Source organism: Muntiacus reevesi, chromosome 13 (genome assembly GCF_963930625.1).
Source record: "Muntiacus reevesi chromosome 13, mMunRee1.1, whole genome shotgun sequence".
Lineage (NCBI taxonomy): Eukaryota > Metazoa > Chordata > Mammalia > Artiodactyla > Cervidae > Muntiacus > Muntiacus reevesi.
In genome coordinates, this window is record NC_089261.1 from 8,501,050 (window position 1) to 8,510,016 (window position 8,967).

Genomic DNA, 8,967 nt, shown 5'->3' on the forward strand with positions numbered 1-8,967 from the left:
CTCTGGGGCTCAGTTTTCTCATCTATACAAGGGGTTTAGTAACACCACCTCCAAGTCATCCTGAGGACTGACAGGAAGACAGACATGTAACATCTCCCTAGCAAAGGAGTTAGCACACGGTAAGTCTCCAACCAATGGTGGTTTTTCCTGGGTCCTACCAGTCCCATCATTTCAAGGCAAATAGAAGGGGAAAATGGGGAAACAGTGTCAGATTTCAAGGAGATCAAACCAGCCAATCCTAAAGGAAGTCAACCCTGAGTACTCTTTGGAAGGACTGATGCTAAAGCTGAAGCTCCAATACCCTGGCCTCCTGATGCCAAGAACTGACTCACTGGAAAAAGACCCTGATGCTGGGGAAGATTGAAGGCAGGAGGAGAAGGGGGCGACAGAGGATGAGATGGTTGGATGGTATCACCGACTGAATGGACACAAGTCTGAGCGAACTCAGGGAGATAGAGAAGGTCAGGGAAGCCTGGCATGCTGCAGTTAAAGGTCTGGTTTTGATTCTTCCCACAAGGAGCAGCAGGAATAAGAGGCTCTGGGAGTTATTCATCCAGGTCTTCCCTCCCCCTGTGAAAAAGGCCCAGAGATGGGAAGGGGCTCACCCAAGGACACACAGGAGGGAAGCGGGTGCTAGCACTCTGGGGGCCTGACTAGGGCCTAAACTCACTCTAATATATTCTGTGTTCTCTCCCAGGGCCCCGGACCCATTCTTGTGTCAGACGTGGCCCCTGGATTGCAGGTAATCCGTTCTAGAAACAAGACAGCTTTCTAGGGCTGGAGCCCACACGAAAGGGAGGGGACAAACGCGGGCCGCATCCCAGGTCAAAGGGCCCTGGGAGCTCCTTGACCCAGTCCAGGGCGCTGGGCAGGGCTCGGCAGGCACTGCGCCCAGCGGGGCCAGGCTCCATGTCCAGACAGGGGTCAGCGGAGTTCTGGGGGGGCTCGGTGTACCCAACGCACCCAGCGGCCTCTCCACCCCCGGGGGCCCCGCACACCCCACGTTTCCTTCCCCCAGCGGTGCCTCACCACGCCGTGGGTAAACAGGACGGCCCCCAGAAAGGGCTCTGGTCACTAAGGAAGCAAAATAAAAAGGAAAGAAACATCAACACAGAGCCGGCTGGGAGCTGCAGCCCTGACCTGGAGGCTTCGAAAGGACGGCTGTGTCTCTGCCAAGGAGATACACACGCGAAAGGGCTGTCACTAGCCGGGAGCTCTGGGTGAGGAGGTTCACCTCGCCAGGACTCAGTTTCCTTCCTCATCTATAAAATAGGAACAACACCAGCACCAAGAACGGAAGGGATAAAATAACGCACAAGGGTCTAGAGTATAAGAAGCCGTTCATCAATGCTAATTATTATTTTAAATTACTGCTGCTGCTAAGTCACTTCAGTCGTGTCCGACTCTGTGCAACCGCATAGACGGCAGCCCACCAGACTCCCCCGTCCCTGGGATTCTCCAAGCAAGAACACTAGGTCATCTCTGCTACTACAAACAGGGAAGATGTATATAGTGATTCAAAAAGTCATTCCTTGGCATAACTTACACAGAGTTTTTAAAAACTCTAAACTGATCCTTTTATGGGGCGGGGCATCCATTTTTTAAAAGCACCTACTAAGTGCACAGTTCCCTCACCTCACCCCACAACCACCCCACAGGGAAAATCTTAGCATCTTCTTTCTGCCAATGAGGACTGAGGCTCAGAGCGGCAAAGTCACTTGCCCAAAGTCACACAGAAATGGCATAGCAGAGATGGGACGGAACACTAGGATCGTCCAGCTCAGCCCCACCTGATCTCCAGGGCGGCCACAGGGAGGGATCCAGGGCGCAGGGGCTGAGACAGGCTGCAAGGATCAGCACCGCCTCTTCCCAGCAGGGAGGGGCATGGGACTCCCTCTCTGAGCCTCAGTGTTCCCACCTGTAATGTGGGGACATGAGAATCAAATAAAACAGTCATGGGCACAGTGCCTGGGACAGAATGAACAGTCTCTACCTATTATTCTTCTGTTACTCTAAGTGACATTTAATGTTCTCAAAAGCCAGGTCTCCGCAGATGGAGGAACAGCAGTCTCAGTCATCTCCCCCAAACCCCTAGAGGCCCAGGGGCCAGGGCAGACACCACCAGGTACACATGGGCAAGGACTGTCCTCTCTCACCTTCAGGGACACCGTGGCCCATCTGCAACTCACGGCACAGATGCGGAAATGCTCAGAGAGGGGAAGCAACCTATGCAGGGTCACACAGCAATCTCGCCCCAGACTTTCCCTCTGGAAATCCAGCTCCAACATCGAGCAGATCCCATTTTCCCCACGGCCGGCACATGATTTGCCAAGTGACAAGTACGGGATAAACATGCACTGAACGAACACGTGACTTCTAACCCTGCATCTAGCTCTGGTGGCCTCTGGCTGATACCCATAACCGTGGGCTCCCTGAAACCTGCTGATAGCCTTCCCAATGGGGCAGTGTGAATATACCTTAAATACAGAGCATCTGAGACCCCCCACGGCCAGAGTGGGCTGGCCAAGGCTCACCCTGGGGACGGAGAGGCCTGTAAACAGTGATCTATTAACAGACAACCCTCCAGCTAGAGCAGAAGGGGAAAAACACTGAAGCAGGGGTCTTGAGTCACTCCTTTCCCCAAGGCCCTGGGGCTCCAAGAACCAAAAGTAACCTCAACCAGACCTTCATAAATAATAATGATGCTAATAATGATGACATTAGCTAACACACATACATTCATTACAGGGCCCTATGTATTTTGTATATACTTTTTAAACTGATGTACAGTTGATTTATAATGTGCTAGTTTCAGTGGACAGCATAGTGATTTAGTTATATATACATATAGTTTATATATATAGCTTTAGTTATATATATATATATATATATATTTTAGTTATATATATATATTCTTTTTCAGATTGTTACTACAAAATATTGAGTATCGTTCCCTGTGCTGTACAGTAGGTCCTTATTGGTCATCTGTTTTACATATAGTCATGTGTATCTGTGAATCTCAAACTCCTAACTGATCCCTTCCCCATCTCTTTTCCCACTGGTAACCATAAGCTTGCTTTCTATGTTTGTGGGTGTATTTCTGTTTTATACACAAGTTCATTTAATCTTTTTTCTAGATAGGGCATTATGTATTAACTCATTTAATGCTCATCCATCTCAGGAGCAGGCACCACTGCTACTCCCATTTCACAGATGAAGAAACTGAGGCACCAGGAGGTTAACTACTTTGCCCAAAGCCACACAGCGGGAAAGTAGTGCAGCTGGGGTCTGAACGCAAGCAGTCTGGATCTTGATTCTCTGCAATATTCCCAAGAGATGTTGGGAATGTCTAATTCTGTAACCAACTTTAAGTTCTGCAGAATTCCTCACTCTAACCCAGTCGGGAGTCCCCACCCCAGCTCCACACTCACAGGATCATTGATTTGTCATCCACTTGGTGCCAAGTTTTCACAGTCCTCATTGCTAACGGTCACAAGCACCTCCTGTCCATTTTACAAACAGGAAAGACCGACATCCTAAATACCTTTTATTCCAACTGTTCCCCATCCTGGAGTCTGTACTCTTATCGAGTGCAACAGGTATGCAAAGACACATGACCAGGGATGCTTACTGTGACACTGGGTGTCACAGCAAGATAACAGGCCACTTGGAATGTCCAGCACCAGGGCATCTGCTCAGTAACTAACAGCACCTTCCTGCCTTGGCGTATTGTTCAGTTTTTCAAGAGTACAGTAAGTCAACTCAGTCTAATATGGGTTCAGATCTATGTTTAACTTCTGTGTGAAATTCTTTGACTTATGGTTGCTGCTGTTCATCTGTTTATTCCACAACTATTCACTAAGGAAATAGCAGTGAAGACAAACAGGGGTTTCCACCTTCTTGGAGGGCTGTCTAGAGGAAAAGGAAGCAGTACCAACTCTACTACAACCACCACAAGGAACGAGAATAATGATAACAATCAACACACCCTGAGCACTGACCAAATGCCTTCTCAGCTCCTCCTCACAGCAACCTTCAGAGGCCAGACCCGTTCTCATCTCCACTGACCGATGAGGAGGGGGCTTCCCTGGTGGCTCAGTGGTTAAAAAAAAAAAAACCCACCTACCAATGCAGGAGAAACGGGTTCAATCCCTGGGTCAGGAAGATCCCCGGGAGAAGGAAATGGCACCCACTCCAGTATCCTTGCCTGGAGAATCCCATGGACAGAGGAGCCTAGCGGGCTACAGTCCATGAGGTTGCAAAGAGTAGGACATGACTTGACCAAATAACAGCGAAACCAAAGAGGAAACTGCAGTTCAGAGAGATTAAGTCACCTGCCCAAGGTCACAGAGCTGATAAGTGGCAGAACCAAGATGCAACTCTTTCCGTCTGGCTCCAGAATAGACCAAAAAAAAAAAAAAAAACCTTAAAATAGTTAGAGTGTGATAAGGGCTTGGAAGGAAGTGAACAGAGCATATGGACGTGGAAAGTTTCTGGACAGTCAAGGGAAACTGCTGACTGTATTATCTCTGAGGAATGGGACGGGGGTCTTGAGTGGGATTTTATTTCACTTAACATAAAATCATTTTGCCATATTTGAAGTGTTTGGTGTGTTACATGTTTTTTTCACAATAATACATATATTGTGATTATTATTATTATTTTGGCTGTGTTGCATAGAACACAGGATCTTAGTTCTTGGACCAGGGATCCTGGTCCACCTGCAGTAGAACCACTGGACTCTATGGAGTCTTAACCAGGGAAGTCTTTATTATATATATTATTATAGGAACAACATGATATATGTCATCATATGTAACATTATATATATATTATTATACTACGTGTGTGTGTGTGTGTGTGTGTGTGTGTGTGTGTGTGTCTTCTGACTCAGTGATGTAAATATCCAAAGAGCAGGCTTTGGGGACATATTTTATATTTTCAGTGGAGACAAGATTCAAAGGTCACTCAACTGAGCAATTAGCAAATGCAATAGTGATAACTACTTCCCAGAAGTCAGTCCAGAATCATTTCCATATTTGTCTCACTTTGACTTCCCCCTCCCTTCCTCCCATTCGGTCGACCAGATTTCTGCAGAGTGAATTCCTAAGGGCAGGGGCTCTTTTGCACAGAAGATGCTCAATAAAATATCCATCACATTGAAGGGGGAAAAAATGTGTGTGTATCTATCACTCAATTCAAAGTTTTTGAGCTTCCTTGTAAGTGACAGGAGTTCGAGTAGTGGGCTTGGGCAGAAGGACTCCTTGAAGCCTCGGTTTGATAAAGTGCAGAATCAAGGGTCCCAGAAGTAGCATCGCCTGGGTTTGTTGTGAAGAATTTAGAAAAGAACAAAAGAGCTTCGCCAGAGCCCAGCACTTGTAAAGGGTCTGGTAAAAAGTGGTTGTTCTGATGTGTTATGTGCTATCTCTAAGTTCTCTCCCCAGTTCTTCCTGGCCAGCTTCCTCCTTTCTGTCCCTGCCTCTTTCTGGAAGCCTCTCTGGGTTTACCCCTGCTGCATTCTGACCCAACCTCACCAACCTTCCTGGTTTCTCTACTCAACCTCTCTGACTCCAAACATGCACAAGCTGCAAGTGGGAAGTGGGTTCAAGTCCCTGTTCTGCCATGGGGGACTGGAAAAGACCTTGCTCCCACACCACTGAGTCCTGAATCTGTAAATCGGGAAGAACAAGCCCTACCTCCTCCCATAGGAAGGTGGTGAGGGTTCCAGGGTAAAGTCCTGGGAGGACCTGGATGTTTCATGACCCTCCCAGGGCAAGTGGACAACTGATGCACAGGAAGGTGTGCTGAATGGAATGAAATACAAGACACTTAAAATATTCAGGCGACTTCCCCTGGGGGTTTCCTTCTCCAGACTGATTGCCAGGCCTCCAGAAAGGGGTCTTCAACTGAGCAGCTCTCTAAACACAACACTGACCACTGTCTCTATCCAAGTTCAATACCGTTGTCACCCCTCACCTGGATTTTCTGAGCAGTCTCCAGCCTCCTGGCATACCCTTATCCAATCTCCCCAAGAGATGGGCAAGCTTCCCAAAACACACATCTGACTCCATCCTTCTCCCCTCGAGAAACTTCCACAGTGCCCCACTGCCCTGGAATAAAGTCCAGATCCTTGGGAATAGCTGACCTGGCCCCTGCCAGCTTCTCCTGCCAACACCCCACACTCCCTTCTCTGTCCAGGCCTTTCTGTTCTCTCTACAGCGCAGAACATCATCCTCTACGCACGGGTAGACAAGCTCTCCAAGAAAGCTTCCCAGCCTTCCATCCCTCCCCAGGCCAGAAGTCATCAGCCCTTCCTCCCAGACAATTGCCTCTTTTCACATAGACTTTGCCCCTTAAGGGTGTGACTGCTAGCCTTCTCTTTGACACAGTGTCTTGAAATATTTGTTGAATGAATGAATGAATACCCTTTTAAAACATTCCCCCTGGGGCTCTCTTTCTGAGTTGGTCAGAGACGTATTCTGGGGGTGCTGAGACGGGAGAAAGGCTCAGGACAAGAAGTGGGCTGTTCCATTCTCCTGCCAAGATCAGTCCTGAATAAAAGACAGCCCCCAGGACCTTCAAGGGGGGTAGGGCACCTCCAGAATCTGAGGTGAGGGCTGTAGGCCCACCATCAAGAATCAGTACAGTTGTCTCACTGGATTGCAGGGCAAGCTGATTGTTCATAACTAGATTGCAAGCCAGAAGGACAGATCCTATATTGCTCTGGGTCACGTCATTTCTAGTGTCCTCCACATAGTAGGCAATCAATACACACCCTGGTTGACCAAAGAGCCACTCACGTACCCAGACACAGTACCGAATGAAACCCTGTACTTCTCTAGGATAATTGCACCCTTGTCAAGCATGCCAATCCTTTCAAAAAAGCTTCCCCCTAAAACCACCAGGACCTCAACGAGTGTCTGCACAACTCCCTCTGGAACTGTCTCAGGGGTGAGATGCCAGTGTCTGGGGGTGAATGCATGTTTGTCCAGGAGCTCTGATGCATTAGCAAAGAAAAAGCTGGGCCAAAGGAGAAGTCTTGTCCAAATGGCCAGGTTACTGATTAGCCAAACCCTAGAGCTTCTCTCTGCAAGGGGGATCAGAGGGGCAATTAAACCCCTTTGGAAGAATGACCAAGTTAAATATCTCTCTAATCCTGCAGTTTAAAAAGATAGCAAGTTGAGTTTCTTGAGCCTTCCTTCAGATACCCTAGGAGAGGCGGCAGGGATAAGACAAGGGGGAGAAGAGGCCACAGAATGAGGGTCCACCAGTATTTACACAGCCCATACCTGCTTTATACCTTTTATACCTATTAATCCCGCCAGTCACCCAGAAAAGGGAGGACTGCGACCCCACCCCCACTCCATTGTGCCCAGAAGGGAGATCTGGGCTCAGAGATGTTAAGCGTTTTGTCCAAGGTCACAAAGAAGCTGCAAAAAAAAAATCACTTTCTTTGTGCAACAGGTACAGTCCTTTCCTTTCCAAAAGGTAGTGGTAGTTACTGGCTGGAGAAAGTTCAGTCCTGCGGGCAGGAAGCCTGGCCACCCAGGTGGCGCGCGCAGGTCATACGCCCGCGCCACTACGGACCCGCCACGGACCAGCAGAGAAGCGGGGTCTCAGGGCGCGGCGCCCGGGCTACGCGCCGGGTGCTTGCTAGGAGGGTGTGGAAAGGTCGGGCCCGGGTCGGGGGTCAACGCGCCGCGTCCCTTCCCCAGGGCCCCGCCTGTAGCTCTAGGCGGCGGCGCCAACGGGGTGGGGACCAGTCGAGCCTACCGGGGAGCAGGGGGATTGAGCCTTAATCTCATCAGGGAGCCTCTGCCCCGGGAAGGCGCGCGGAGGGGTGCGCAGGCCCGGTGGGGAGGGCGCGTCCGGAGCCCGAGGGGCCCGGCGCGCCGCTCTCTCCACCGCCCCCGCTGCCCGCAGGATCCCTTCGCCTCCGGCTCCGCCTCGATCCGCACCCCCGCTTCCCAGTGTCCACCTCCTGGGCCTCCAACCAGCACGGTCGTCCAGATCCTAGCAGTCGCAGGCTGAGTAGCCCGGATCTCCAACGATCCCCCAGTTCCCGGCCACCAGGTCTCCTCTCGGAATCACTCAGTGGGGGGCAGGGGAGAGGGATCAACTAGCTCCCAGTTTCCAATCACCGTCCACAGTCACCCCAGGCTGGGGACCCAATGGGACCCCGGGCCACCGGCGCCAGATCCACTCCGAATATCGACTCGCAGGTCTCCAGCCGAGTGGCGCGGGATCCACTGGCTGCCCAGTGCTGGATCTTCCCGCGGGATCCACTCCCAAGTCTGGAGAGACAGACCTTCCGGCTCTCAAGTCGAGATGCCCCCTCCCCGCAGATCCAGAGCCCGGGGAGATCCACCAGGTCCCCACCTCTTCCCGGGCTAACTTTGTCAACTTTTCTCCGGGGGCCTCAGCGGAGCAGAAACTCGGCAGCCACCGCCGGCCACCGCCTCCTCTATCCCCTCACAGGCCGGGGACACGGGACTGACGGCCGGCCCCGACCCGCCGCGGCCGCCGCGCAACCTACCCCAGAGCCGCCGCCGCCGCCGGTCCGCGCCGCGCCGCCACCTGCCCGCAGCCCGCGGCACCTGCCTGCGCCGCCCGCGGCCCCGCGCAGCCTAGCCTGCTGGGGGCGGGGCCTCGGACGGGGAAGCGCCCCCCGTCGCCATGGGAACCGCGGACGGTGGCGCCTGCGCGGAGGGCCCCGGGGCGGAGCTCAGCCGCGCACTCGAGCTCTCGCTCGGCGCCGGGACCAGGGGGACGGTCCGGCAGGTCAGAGGTCGCGAGTTTCCCCCGAGACTCCTCCCGGAAGCGCTCCCGGCCGTCGAGCCCCGACCCTGCCTCGCCCGACTCAGAGCATTTGTTCGTGATGCCTGCTTGCGTTGCCGGGGTTAGCCCCCGGCTCTGGCCGGGAACCACCCGCAACACACCCGGCGAACCGCCGCCGGGTCTGCGCCC

At 52.1% G+C, this 8,967-nt stretch overlaps 1 protein-coding gene across 2 annotated transcripts in view; it reads right to left on the minus strand.

Annotated features, from left to right (window-relative positions):
• The window catches only part of KIAA1671 (KIAA1671 ortholog), a 173,916-nt gene extending 165,301 nt beyond the window's left edge, over positions 1–8,615 (minus strand). The window contains exon 1 of one of the 2 annotated variants that reach the window (XM_065904923.1): positions 8,537–8,615. The gene's annotated coding sequence lies outside the window, so the exon portion shown is untranslated. The remainder of the gene's footprint in view (positions 1–8,536) is intronic. The other variant, XM_065904924.1, reaches the window with a different exon arrangement.
• Positions 8,616–8,967: the final 352 nt, after the last annotated feature.